Source organism: Perissodus microlepis, chromosome 6 (genome assembly GCF_051167445.1).
Source record: "Perissodus microlepis isolate ML-2025 ecotype Zambia chromosome 6, ASM5116744v1, whole genome shotgun sequence".
Lineage (NCBI taxonomy): Eukaryota > Metazoa > Chordata > Actinopteri > Cichliformes > Cichlidae > Perissodus > Perissodus microlepis.
This window is the reverse complement of record NC_140466.1, coordinates 25,989,902-26,004,582: the sequence shown is the minus strand read 5'-3', so window position 1 is coordinate 26,004,582 and position 14,681 is coordinate 25,989,902. Positions and strand designations below refer to the sequence as shown.

General features: G+C 40.5%; 1 protein-coding gene across 2 annotated transcripts in view; it reads left to right on the top strand.

Annotated features, from left to right (window-relative positions):
- Window positions 1-14,681, top strand: part of fbxw7 (F-box and WD repeat domain containing 7) — a 129,329-nt gene continuing 114,648 nt past the window's right edge. The window contains exons 1-2 of one of the 2 annotated variants that reach the window (XM_084931680.1): window positions 1-458; window positions 11,727-11,843. The gene's annotated coding sequence lies outside the window, so the exon portion shown is untranslated. The remainder of the gene's footprint in view (window positions 459-11,726; window positions 11,844-14,681) is intronic. The other variant, XM_084931681.1, reaches the window with a different exon arrangement.

Sequence of the window (14,681 nt, the reverse complement as noted above, 5' to 3'; positions counted from 1 at the left end):
AGCTCTTCTCTCCAGTCGGTGGAGAGCCAGGAGAGGAGCAGACCTGGCCCCTGTTGAGGAGCTTGCGGACGGCAAGTCTTTTACTACTGACGCGCTGTATGGGCTCCGTGGGTTTCTTCTGCCTCTTGTAATGATCGTAAATCACCGTGTAAGAGCACAGAGTCAGCGGGTCGAGCAGTGCACTGGTCAGTTTGGCAGAGCAGCTAGCGTTAGCAGTGTTTGACTAGCCAGTTAACAGTATACGAACTTGGCTTGTGGAGGCTAGTTAGCAGGTCGTGCTAGCGTGCTAGCCTCGGTTGGTCAGGTGCAGTGACTGCTGCTGCTGGGAGACCCAAGAAGGAGCGTTTACCTCCAAGCGTTAGCTTCTTCAAGCCTCAAAGGATACCTCGCTGTGGATACCCGACCGGGAGGAAGCGCTGGAAAGTCCTGCTACTTGTGTCCATCGCCACATTTCCCAGGTAAATAAAAACAATGCGAATTACAAAGTACAGCACCGCAGCTGGGGGATATTGCAGCGGTGGACCGGTGGGGAAAAGGGCCTAGCATTAGCCTGCTAACGCAGTCGCTAGCTATTAGCAGTGCTAACGTTAGCCAGCTTGTATTGATGTGGAGCTTGGTAGCGCTCAGAGTTGAAGTTGAAGTTAGCAGATTTAGCTTCGTGTAGCTGAATGTGCTGCACGGGATGAAGTTTGTTGCCTGCTTCGGCTGCCTCTCCGGCCAGCGCTGGGCTTTTCAAACAAACCGAGTCAACAGCTGCAGAGTGCGAGGACTTTAATGCCCGTGCACGCATTAACCCGATAACCGTGGGTATTTAACTTGACTTTAACTCAGTCAGTCTACATCTTTAAAAAGTCACTGATTTGCCTCGAGGTTTTGAGGTAATGTACAGCATACAACTTTCTGTTCTTAAACCCTCGATCAGAAAAAGGAAACGTCCTAAAGAAAGCAATGTACTGGGAAGAAGCCACAGGAAGAGCGAGATGATGTCTGTGTGCAGAGCAAACGATGAATCTAAAGTATGGACGTCAGGATGGTCAAATTATAGATTGCAAACCTGTATGAACAGTTTGAGACATGCCATGAAACGCATAGCTGCGCAGACTCCACTCCTCCTGGGCAGCTGCCAGGCAGCTTAAACACACCAGAGGCAATTTTGCCACACTATTCACATATAAAGGAGAAAGGAAAGGAGCACAAAAGCACCAAGTGTAGTAGAAAAATGCTGTTTAGTATGGCAGCTCCTATTTCTTCATCTGTTCAAAAAATGTTTATAGCGCCACTGCAAAGGTCACTTAGTTCTGTTAATTTTATAAAGTTATCCAAATCCAGACTTTATCTTGGGAACAGAGGACTGAATTCATGGGATGTTGACAGCTGAGAGATTTAAGACTTTTGATGATTTGACTTTTAGGTTATTGTGGCTGTGCTCTGATTTCTTGCAAATCACAGGACTTGAAATTGTTTTGTCACAGGAGGCAGCTTTAGTTAAACCAACACTGAGCTGACAGCTTGATGCACAGTCCGCATCCCTTATTCAGTTAGTCGCCTAACATGCTGTAAATGCGGCCTAATGCAACAGTCTTGCAAGCTTTTATGAATATTATGTTCCTCTTTTGTCCAGACATTTTTAGAAAGTTGTTGATCTAAAACTGTATGGCCATTTCTTTTTACTGGTGCCTTAATGTTTACTCTCCTGTGGTGGACAGGCTTGTCTTTGTGTCCCTGACATCCAATTGTTTCAGTTCTAACAGAGTCGCAACAGCAGAGTACAAACCAGCCCAACAATACGTATTATTTTCAGTTCTTCATTATGCTTGTGAGACCTTAGCTTGTGTTTCATCGTGTAAGCCTTAATTACATTGTTTTAACCATAGTTTTTTTTTGTTTTGTATAGTTGATTAAATGCAATGTAACTCGAGTTAAACATGAACTTGGAACTACCCAGATTTCTACTCCGCTGTGTAAAACTGGAGTGCATCAAGTTTAAACTCAAACTTGACCACAACCCCTCATGTGCAGCGATAGCCAAACCCAAATGGGTGTGCATTCATTACATATTTCTCTTAAACAACAGAAGTGCAGTACTGAAGCGCACCATGAAACGGTTTCAGATTCAATTCTCTCTTATTTAACCATGCTCTGTCTTTCTCTTGTGCTGTTTTGTCAGTTTGGATCAAATTGTGCAGCTCATGTTAATTTCAGTTTGGGAGGGAGTCGTGAGGTCAGGTCAGATGACCAACTTTGGTTAAGATGCACAGATGTCAGCCAGTCCATTTGAATGAATCTTCTGTCACTTCCCTTCTATATTTGTCACGCTGCTTTTCTAAGAGTGATGCTTTGCACACGCATACTTGTGTAATCTGTGCGGTATAAAGCACCACATTGATTACAAAAGTGCAGCAGCACTGTTGCATATATTTTGCCATACTGAGTTTGACTGCAGAAGTGTGGACACACTGCTGATAGGATACTTTATCATTCAGTTGCCAAATTACATAATTTACAGCTTTCTTAAAAAAAAAAAAAGTAGATACAACATTTCTCTGGAAGAGTGTCAACAAAAGCTGAGCACCAGAAACTTCATAAAGGGAGCATTTATTTCAGTGCTGTTGTATTGATTGCTGGTTAAAAATGTGCTTTGGGTTGCACATAACAGATGAAACGGTCCGATCAGCCAGCAGCTGGAAATCTGCCTCTGTTTGATCAAAAATTGATGATGTTCTTTTTCTCAGCACTGGTGTTGATTAATCATTAGAAATGGAAGGATAAAATAGGTCTCATTTGTTAGTACTGGCTTAACTTGGTGTCATATTGAAGTGACCTATGTACGCATGCCCAAGATTGACGATCAGAGATCTGTTAAGGACAATATTTTATTGAATTTTTTGTACCTGTTCAGTTTCCTTTAAGTGCCTGCAAACATTTATTGTATAGAAGACGAAGGCTTTCTGAACCCATAGCATTACTAATTATGATCAGACTGCAAATAGCCTGTATTGTCATTATGAACAAATCTGGATGTTATTTTCTTGATTAGCCAATCTGTTTCTGAGAATTGCTCTTGCTGTGTCCTCTTGTCCGATCAACTGTCCAAAACACAAAGATAAGGTCATTTACTGTTGCATAATCCTGAAGAGGGGGAAAAAACCCCAACCCAAAACCCAGCAAATTCTCATATTTAGAAGCCAACCAATGTTTAACACTTGAGTTTGTAAAATGACTGACAGTTAATAGATCTCCCTAAATAGTAGGGGGGGGGGGGGGCTCAATGCAGCATAGTATTGCAATATTTTTTTGTGCCGATATAGTATCAATACAAGAACACCAAATATCAATATTTTATTAAATAAATTAAAATAATCTGGGAATCTCCTGCACCAACATCCTGAAATAAGGTTATCAGAACAAATTTACATTTAATAAACCATCCAACACTGGATGCATTTAGCTTGACAAAGTTATTTCCTAATTCAGAGCAAGCTCAGTCACACTAGTAGGAATAGGACAGGACGGCAACCTCCTTACATTTACCAGAAGAAGTGGTGGGTGTCTGGCGACTGTATTGAATTTTTCACATTCTGCAAGTGATGGCAATTTGTGGTAACTAAATGGTTGCCCACGCCTTCAGGGGTTGCACATTCAAAGCCACTTTTGATCGCAAGGGGATTGCACAGGTAAGCAAACAGTTGCAGTCTGACTTGGACTGACTGTACTCACTCTGAGAGAAGTTGAAGGTTTGCAAATATTTACTATCTGACTTATAAATGCAGACAGATTGCAAGCACGTTGCCTTTAATCTGAGTCTTTGTCAATGAGCACAACTTGAAGAGACTTGATTCGACTGGCTGCCAGCTGGTTGTATTCTGGCTGTATTCCTGTAGAACAGTTGCAGAATGCAGATGTGATAGTTGGATTTCTGTCTATGTAGACAGCAACAGAGATGTGGTTTTTCAGCAGCCCCTATTCAGTCTCAGACTGATATCAGACTGACTCCGTCTTATGGCAACATTTATAGCAGGTTTTAGTGACAGGGTTGATTTTTGCAGCAAAAAAAAAAAAAAATGAAGTGCGATAACTATGTTTTGATAAAACGGATATTGCCTAAGTTTAACATAATTAGCCGTTTGAAAAAGGTGATAAATTGCAGTTTGTTATTGTGCACTGCAAAAAGTTAATTGCAATAAAACGATAACATGATCATTTCTGTCAGGTGAGCAGTCATTGCAGTTTAAAATTATTTTCAACACCTATGACATGTACAACCACTTTACTCGATGCTGTGTGCCTGATCATACCAGTGTGTGATGCTCTGCATTCTCATGTGATGAATGTTCAGATTTTTCCAAGATTATTTCAGATTTCTATGGCTTTTTCTGCAGTGCGTCTCTCTGCCGTCTGTGAAAAGCCAGGCGGCGGAGCAGATGAATAGAAATGGCAGATGTAGTTGTTTTGAGAAGACAGTTTTAATTTGGTCTTTTACTGCGTTGAACAGGTTGTTGTTTGGCAGCGCTTCTGAAACTGCGTTGGAAGAGGCTGTTTTAATATGTACAAACTAAGCTGCTCTCTGGGGTTTGTTTTTCAGAGCCAGCCCATTATGTACCCCCTTTGAAAATGGTTGCAACGAGAACATTATTAACATTATTAAACCCTTCAGTTAAATGTATGTTGTTGTTTTTTTTGGTTTTTTTTGGGTGGGGGTGGGGGGTGTACTCTATTTTCTCCTCTCCTCCAGCAGGGCAGTGTACGCTGATGAAGGTCAGAGAATTCACATTCAAGGATAGGCTGAAAGTGTTTAAGACAAGAACTGCATATTTTCAATTTACTTTTACACAAAAATATGGATCAGTATTGATAGGATAGGATTTTAGTTATTCCATTATCGATTGTGTCCAAAGGTCAAATTCTTTATCTTTGTTTTGATTCCTGTTTTTCTTGTGTTTGGGGAGAGGGAAGATGCAAGCAATCTTCCCACCTGCCTTCACTGCCAACTGTATGTTTCCCCCCCTCTGTGCATCTCTTTTTTTTTTTTCTCCCCTCAGATTTGGTTGTTGGTGTGTGTCGGAGAGCTGCCACTGCCCTGGTCAGGACTAGCAACTTTTCTGCCACCACCAGCAGCAGAGCTTCTAGCTTTAAACAAGATTCAAGGTTGTTGAAGAGAGAGAGGGGGGACAAAAGCTTAGCTTCTTTAAAACTAGAAATCTGTAACCTGGTATGAGTACAGGGTAAATGACAGAAACAAGGTAAAGCCTCTCATACTGCAGTAAAATGAAACTGGTACACAAAATTACTTGGAAGTTTAGTTTGGGGATTGCTGCAAGCCCTTAAAGATTATGACAGAGTATCCTGGACGTTGTTTGCGTAAAGCTTCACATTCCCACACTCCTTACTGTTGCTGTGTTACTGACATCAGGGCTTTCCTAATACTGTTCTCATGGACAGTGAGATTTCCTGTCTTTGAAACTTGTGTTGGCAAAGCATGAAGATAGTGGACATTGTTTAGGTTGCATATGGGGAGACTGGCCTTAGTAAATCCACACTCAGTCTGAAATCTTTATAACTGAGGAAAACATATATGCATATTTTGTAACCAGTGAGTGAAACAGTCTGCTGTCCATATGCTGGCTATTCCTAACAAAGCTACTACTCAGGGTTGCTTGTCTAGTTTTAAGACTCCTTACATATGGAGAGAGATAGTACAAGTCAGTTACTCTGTGGGGGTTATGTTTTCAAGTGGTAAACGGATGTTCAAGCCACTGTTTATGTTTGGAGGAAAGCTTAAAAGTGGGAAGTGTTGCTTGAATCTTTGAGTTGTGTCTAATATACCAAATTGAGAGGGTAATGGGATTTCTACAGATGGACAGCTTTGGAGCAGAGGGGACAGATGGTTGAAAGACATTAGGTTTAAATGGTGCAATCCACAGAGGGAAACGGGAAAGGGGTGACAGCAGCAAATGTGTAGAGAGGTGCTGTGTAGTTTGCATACTTAAAGACCTATTCAGCTGTGTATGTAAACTGGGAAATGAGGAGGGAAATGAAGCTGTCTTCATAAGCATGGGAAGGACATTAAAGGGGCTTTTCCGTGGGGAGTTCCAAGAGGATCTCCAGTCTCAAGGAAATCTCTTGAAGAGTAACTTAAGAAAGTCATCAAGTGGTCCTTTGTGGCAACAAAGTACAGCAACATAAAGAAAAAAGGGCACAATTATTGTTATTAGGGTCAGACATTACAGCACACACTAGAGCCTTTGTCTCCACTGCTGCCTCTCCTCAGCTTGAGAACCTGCAATTCTTTGTAATGATGCTTACCTTGTTTTAAAATTAGCATCGTTGTTGGGGGCGTTACTGGGAGTTGTGAGTAGACATGAAACCAGAAAAGCAACATAGCTGTTATTGAGTTATTTCTGGTGATTTTAATTCTGTGGCCTGATATGAAGAATTCTGTATACGTGTCTGCTGCCTGGGCTAGGCCTTTCCTGATGCAGCTGCAGTTAGTCACATCGACACATTAGAGGAGTGGTTCTTAAACAGTGGGTGACTCCCACAGGTGGAGTATAGGGGTGGGGTGGGGACGATGACGACAAAGGGTTTTATTAAGAATTTGCTTACACAAGTGAAAGTTACCTGGTTTGATGTATATGTATGTGTGTATATATAATACGATCATTATAGTAATATGACCATGATGTCAATGCCACGACATCCCTGCATGATATCTATGAAACATATCTAATTCACAGCTTCAGGCCTTCCCTAGCTATCTTATCTTACGCTATCAGACGCAGATTTTCTCTTCCTCCTATACTCATGAAGAATGTAATATTTATAATATTTGAATTCTTTCTCGGCTTATTGCATACCTCCATCATCTGTGACTTTGTCATTAGCAGTGTGATACTATCCTCTGTTTTGTGCCTTTTTAAAAATGCTCTCTTCTAAATGCTTGCTTTATCAGTTTGAGTTACTCTGAGGATTTACTGGAGCCGTAAGAGCAAAGTATGGGTTTATTCTGTGCTTGTGAACGGCCCGTTTGCTCAGTATCTGTGAGGCGCAAGGAGTATGTTAATAATTCAGTGCTGTGCCATGTAGCTCTGAGCTGGGTAATGAACATGGGGAGAAATCTCCCAGGCATTTTGCTTTGATGTGGGCTGTGTTTTGAACACTAGGTGACACAGTGCAGGGACAGAAGAAAGTGGCAGTCTGGGACAAAAGTCAAGAGTGGATATATTAGGGTCCAAAATTATACTGCAGCAGAGCGTATTGTCAACAGCCAAAGATATGAAAGTACAAATAGCATCTCTTTGTCTTTGTCCTCTGAGAAGGAATACTTTATTTCTTCTTTGAAGTGTTGATCAGGCACAACTCGAACAGTGAGCTTCTTTCACACCCCATTGATGGCTACGTACTAAATATCTATGTACTGGTTACGTGCTGGAGCTGAAACTAGAGGAGCAAGTTTTACATAAACACAAATGAGCACTTTTCACACATGCACTATACCCCCTTAAACTTTTTGATGAAAGTGCATGTGAAAAGAAAAAAGTGTTAGAGGCAGCCAGATCAGACTTTGCCAGCACCCTGGAACAAAGTGCATGTGTATGCTTGTGCACAGGTGAGAATTTACAGCAGTATCTCTTCACGAGCTTTTTGAAAGTGAGAGTTGCTCAGATTTACATAGTTGTAACAGTTGTAACTTTACAGATTTGTTATAATCTTAAAAATTATCTCCACATCAATAATATATATATATATATATATTTTTTTTTTCATTGACGTGGCGTGTGTACGTCACTTCAGGCACACAAGGCGCCACATAGTCACAGTTTATAAGTCCCTATTGAAGACCTGAACTTTCAATAAGTAACTTTTACTAAATGTGGATCTATAATGCCTCACTACACATAGAAGTAGTTTGCATAATCAGAGTTACTAGCGAAACATAGAGCCTCCGTGGTATGAAAAGTCTGCTACAATGCAGTATCTGCCAGGAAACTCTTTCAGTTCAGCTCATTTATATAGGACCAAATCACATCAACAGATGCCTCATGATTCTTTTATACTAAAAGGTAAAGACCCTACAATCAAACAATCAATCCCCTGTGAGCAAGGACTTTATGATAGTGGGAAGGAAAAGCTCCCTTTTTAAAAGGAAGAAATCTCCAGAAGAACCAGGCTCATGGAGGGGTAGGGGCAGATGAACAGGACAAAACCTAGACTAAGGGAGAGACAAGACACAAATATAATGACATGCTGCAATGGTATATCCTCCTGAGAACCAGCCTATTCATTTATGGCCTGTGCAATGGACATTTTTGGATTTTTTTGGTCTATATATTTTGACTTATTTGAGCTACCCTAATAAGTCTTGTTGTGCTAAATAGAGAACATCCTTTCCATTGATATCTCATGCGTTTGGGTGGCCTCTTTTAGCTCCAAAGAGGAAGGAAATCAAAAAGTTCAATCGGAAGAATCTCTTTTCCTCAGTTCTCAGGAGGATATAAATGTATGACGAATGAAAAGAGGAGTGGAATAGTAGTGCTTAGTGCGTCACATGAAATCCTGCAGTCTGTGTCTGTAGCAGCATAATTAAGGGATAGTTCAGGGTCACCTAAATGAGCATCAACTATAGTCTTTATCAAAAAAAGGAAAGTTTTGAGTCTGATCTGGAAATTAAAGAGGGTATAAATCCAAACTGGGAGCTGTTTCCTGAGGTGAAGGGCCTGAAGGCTCTGCCACCCATTCTACTTTTAGAAACCACAAGTAAGCCTGAAGTGTGAGAGTGAAGTGCTCTTTTAGGGTAATATGATATTATAAGAACTTTAGGATATATTAACCCTGGCAACACTGGGGAAAGATGGTAATTAGTAGACATAGGTGGATGGCTGTCATTTGACCAGATAAAATGGTTTTAGTGTTGTGTATAGTTATTTATTTTTAAATATTTGTTTTTCATTTGAAAAATATGGGGAAAAACATTCTTGGCAGCATGTTAATAATAAACATTAGCTTACTTGGCTGTTGAACCTTTTTGTTTCTATTGTGTCTAAACCTCCCACTATGCTTGAGCCTGTTATGGGAGTCAACTAAAGTTAGGCAGGCTGCTGGGGCTGTAATATACAGCCTAAACCCTGTAATGGATCATACAGCACTTGTATTGTCAAATTTCACTCATACCACACATTGATTTGGGTACTGCGGCTTGTTCTGCCAATATTGTGGGTCTGCTGTCGGACTGACTGAATGCCGTCACTTTGACAGATTGATAAAGCCACCGATGTTCCTGTGTCTTCATACGTTTAAAAGGGACAAAAGTGATTTGAGCCGTCTAGCCTTTCTTTTGTAATTTCCCGTCACAAAATGCCTTCAGGCTGTGGGTCATTTTGTTCAGTCCTTTTCCATCTCACCTTAACACAATTGCATCTCTTCACTGCCTCCCACAACCCATTTCCTCTCAAATGCCCACCGGTCCTTCTCTGAGACTGCAGCAGAGGTGCAGCACAAAACCTGTTTGAAAGGAGGCCTCTCTCCTGTTGGCATGGAAACGTCTGCCTTTGTGAATGGAGGCTTCCCTTACATGCCTGGTCAGAGGTCTCACGATGTCTCATGGTCCAAGAGGACCTGGCCAGACCTCTGTGCCACAGCACAGCAGAAGTGCCTGACTTCTCTGTGTGTTGAAGTCGTGAAGTCAGGCACTTCTGCTCACGTAGTTTGTAGTTGTGTCTGTTCCTTGTTCACATTGTGTTACTGCGAGTCTTGACTTGACTTACATGAACTAGAGTGCTCTCAATCATGTCCTGCTGTAGTAACTGAAAGCTAAAATTTAGAGAACTTTACAATAAAATTTGGGAGGGAGTAGTTTGTGCAAAGTCTTGCAGGATTTGTTTGAACTAGTTTCACAGCACTTCACTTTGGAACGGGTTCAGAAATCTGGCTAAACTTCTGTGATTAGTGCCTCTCTGCTAATATTTATAAAATGTAGCGTGAAAAGAATATTTTATCTTCCTGCTCAGAGACTGAAGCTCATTGGTTAGAGCTATTGGTTAATTAATTGAGCATCTATCCCTCAGAAAAATGAGCATTTTACACATTACTGAAATAGGATAATATCCTGAGCATCACAGCTGGGTTTTTGGTTTTGTTTTTAAGTACATAATACAGTATTTTAAAGATTAATTGGTCATACTGAGTAATTTGTTTGTGGAACAGTCATACAGTTTGGCAGGCTTCCCTGTAGGTTAATGACCTATTAGTTAAAAGGTAGATATACTGACCTTTTTATTACAATTGTTTTGACGTTCTAGATAAAAATGAAATGTTTCAGACACTGAGCATCCTCATATTGCCGTAGGCCTACAACTGTTGAATAGCTACTGTTTCATAATAAGCTGGCATTTCATCAGCCCAAAAAGAGGTCAGAATGAATAAACTCAACAAAGGAATGCAGGTTGTGTCTAAATTAGTCCATGATTAGATGTCATGAAAGAAAATCAACAGGTCCCTATTCCCTGTGGACCACAACAGAGAAGCCTTGACCTAATTATTCATTTTCTTTTTCCTAACAAAAGAGCTGAGTTTATTGCAGCATCCTGCGCTCGTTTTTTGCTGCTGTCTTCACTTGGCACAGACCTCACATCTTGATGCAGTTTCCCACATTGGCTGAGAACAGTAAATCTTAGTTTCGCCATAAATGTGGTGTTTATTGTTGGCGTTTCCATATGATGTGGGTTCTACATGACACCAACACAACATAACAATCTGCGGTTTTAAGTTATTTTTTGTGTGATTTCAATACATTTAATCAAAGTCTTTTCTTTTTCCATGGCACTGTGTGACACAGAAATTGCCTTAAAACTCTGCAGTGAAATTCAGAGTTATGCAGATTACAGTTCTCTGGCCCACATTCTCCTCCTCATGGATGAATTATTTACTGTTTATCAAAAAAGTAGGTGTGGAGTGTGTAGCTGCTTAAGCTCTGGTCACACTTACTGTAGCTCTGTAATACTTTAACAGTGTGAATTTTTTTTCTTCTATACACATATTTTAAGAATACATATTGTAACATTGCCCAAGGTTCACATCTCATGATAGTCGTGAGTGGCATTGTCGTTGCAGCTGTTAGTGTTCAAGCTCTGGTATGTGTTTGCGTTGAATGTGAAGTAAGGCTGTTTTTCTATTCTACTAGATATTTAATTTACTTTCAGTATTTGGTACGAGTGGTTACATTTATTTTACTTTGATGCAAGTTTGAGGCACTCTAGGAATGTGTTGCATTGTCATGGTAGGATATCCTCCCTCAGACTTGACCTGGGTTGCTTTCCACCAGGGACGCAGGCAGCTGGCAGCTCAGTTAAAGTGCCTTTAAGTCTATTAGAGAGGATAATCCTTGAGGGAGAGTTTCGGTGAACAGAGGGAACAGGCAGAACAGTCAGTCGATTCACTTTCCTTGCCATCCAGCTCGTCCCATGTACTTCCCCTCTCCAACCTCGCAGCCAATCGTTCAACACATGGCCACCATATGCTTTCTTCATTACTCGCCAAAGGAAACACGGCTGCCCCAAACAAGACCTTGAAAAAGGAGAGGAAAAATAATCATGTGAATTTCCTTTGCTCTGCTTCAGAAATAACAGTGTAAATAGTCTCTGAGGTGCATGTAGTACATCACAAGTTAAACTGTTTGTGCATCTGATGTTTTCTGTACCTCACTTTGTTGGTTTCTATACCCCCCCTTCCAGCCTCCTGCCTTCCACCTTCGCTGTCCCTGGCGCAGTCGGTGGTTCAGCAACACTTCAAAGGAGGGAGGTCTGTGGCGCTGCAGATAACACATTGTACCCCCTGCACCTCAAGCACAGGCAAGCTTTTCCAGAGCTACTACGCAATCCATTGACTGACAGATTTTCTTTTCTTTAGAAAACTGTTGTTCTTTACTTCTTTACTGACTTTTATGTTTTTTTCCTCCTCTCCAGTATGAATGATTTACATTTTTAACTGTTGTGCAGAGCATAAGGTTTAAATGTGCACTTCTATTTGAAATGCATTGTTGGCTTGAAACATATTCATGCAGTGATGAAACTTTAAAAGGAGAAGATATATTGCTAATATAGAGGAGTTGTAGTCCAATATATTCCTGTAAATGCGCTAGACTATTGACGGTGTTTGGACAATTTGGCCAGTGCTGATAGCACTTTATCTTTTTTTAAAATTTTTTTTTCCTTCACTTTTGTTCTGGGGAGGGGAAAGGAGTTTTTTTCTTTCTTTTTTTCCTCCTTTTTTTTTTCTCAGTTCATCAGTGTCACCGAATAAACAAAAATTAAACTGGAGTTAACAGGGACATAATGGCTTTCATTATCTCAGCACCCCTGAGTTGGACCCACTGGGGTCGCCAGTGAATGTGCTTGAGACATGTTGGCATGTGTTCTTCTGCTAGATTAGGGAGTACAATAAGAAAAACTAGGTATCCATGGTGGTAGCAGTTGTCTGTGTTTCCAAGGGACTGTAATCCTGGCCGTATTAGCTGATAGGTAAATGGCAGGTGAATATCTGGTCATATGTGCACTTATGTAATGGGGTTCGTAAGTGTAACATGGTTTTGAATACTTTGAGAGATTGTTTTGCTGTTGACACCTGTATTTAAATAATGAATTTTGTTCACCCTTGGCCCACAGTCAAGTTTTTTTTCCTGAGAAAGAAACTGACTAATCCAACCAAATCTCTGTATGTGTGTGTGTATATGTGTATATATATATATATATATATATATATATATATATATATATATATATATATATATATATATATATATATATATATATATATATATATCTCTCTCATCCTGAGCATCTGTGGTGTTGAATTTATTTATATAGTAGGAGAAGTTTATATTTATGTAAATATTCTTTCTTTGTGTTCTATTTATATAAATACTTTGGGCTCCACCAGCAGCATCACAGACACATGCACACGGGCTTCCAGCTAATCACCTGTTACAGGTAGAGTACAAAAGCCAGCTAGTTGCTTTCAGTACTTGTGGGTGTACTGCTTAACGTCAATTAATTAGATTGTAGCTGTTTAAATTAAACTCCCATCTCATCTTTCCTTAAAGTGATTGCTAGTCAAGCTCACAGTTAAAATAGGTGAGGAGTGAGGGATGGTGTTTTAGACACTTCACTTCATTTAACTACTGTGGCATCCTATTCTACATATTTATTAGGGGTGCAACAATACTCGTATCGATATTGAACCGTTTGATACAGTGCTTTCGGTTCAGTACGCATATGTATCGAACAATACAAAATGTTTAATTTATTTTATCAACTTTCCTTCTGACGATGCAGTCTGTGTTGAGCGCTCAGTGGATCTGCGCTCGACAATGCAGCCTAGGCGGAGTAGTCGAACGCAGATTCACTGAGCGCAGGGCAAGCTAGCGAGACAGAAGTTAAGCTCTCCTTGCAACATGGCAAATTGAACCTCCCCCACCCTCATTCAGATGTGGCGTTTGGAACTATTTTGGTTTTCATGTGACGTATGACCCTGAAGGTAAGCGCGTCATGGACAAAAGTAAAACAGTATGTTGGATGTGCCATGCAATGCTCAATTACATGGGTGGGAGCTAGTGTGTTAGCGCAGTTAGCTCGTTAACGTGTTGGCCGTCCAGCCCCACGCACGGGGCGATCCGCGGTAGCTCGTTAACAGAGATTTGCCGTGTTGTGGCGTTAACGTCATTTCAACGAGATTAACGCTGACGGCACTAGTGGGAACACAACGCATATGACTGCACATTTACTCCGACATCATCCTAGTGCAAAGACAAGTGGAAGCAGACAAAAACAACAAGCACGCATGCTACAAACTTTACCCGAGTCATTTAGACAGCCGTTAGCACATGATTCTCCTTATGGGACCTGATATGTTTAATATGCTGCTGAGAATATAGCCCAGAAGAAGCGTATAGTATAGCTTTTATTTTGGGAAGAGCCATTTCTCTGTAATAAAGTCTCTTTTCCAAAGATGAGTGATTCCTCAATCAGATATTTATTTTTATTACTTTGTTGTTTCAGCAACATTAAATTTAAAAACTGTACTTTTGAGTTAAAATATATATTTATAATTTTAATAAATGACAAATTAAAAAGGCATGAACATTTTTTTTTTTTTTTTGTATCGAAAAAATATCGAACCGTGACACCAAAGTATCGAACCGAACCGTGAATTTTGTGTATCGTTGCACCCCTAATATTTATAGCGTCGCACATATAAGAATATGGTTGACCACTCAGTGTTAGTGTATGCTAATACTTAGTCATGGCATCTGTTGGCCTATCAATGTTTCCATGGTAGCGGCACAGTGCTGTTCAGGTTTCTCATGATTTCCTCTGGGATGAAACACCTCTCACTCCAAGAACATCTCTGTCAGCTTGTTGATTGCTCTGATACACACGGCCTTTGCAGATACAAGACTGTTATACAAGCATGCATTTATGTAATCAGGAGCCAGATGAAATCCTACCAAATATATGAAAAGCATGTAACATTATGGCACTGGTGGGGAGAAGGATGGAGAGAGGAATACATTTAAATTCTAGTCTAACCTCTAATGAGATCTACTGTAAATTAAAGGTTGTATCTGCATTCACAGCAAAAGGGGCAGGTGGTGCAGGGAAATAGCAGCAGCAGCAGCTGCTGCTGCTGCT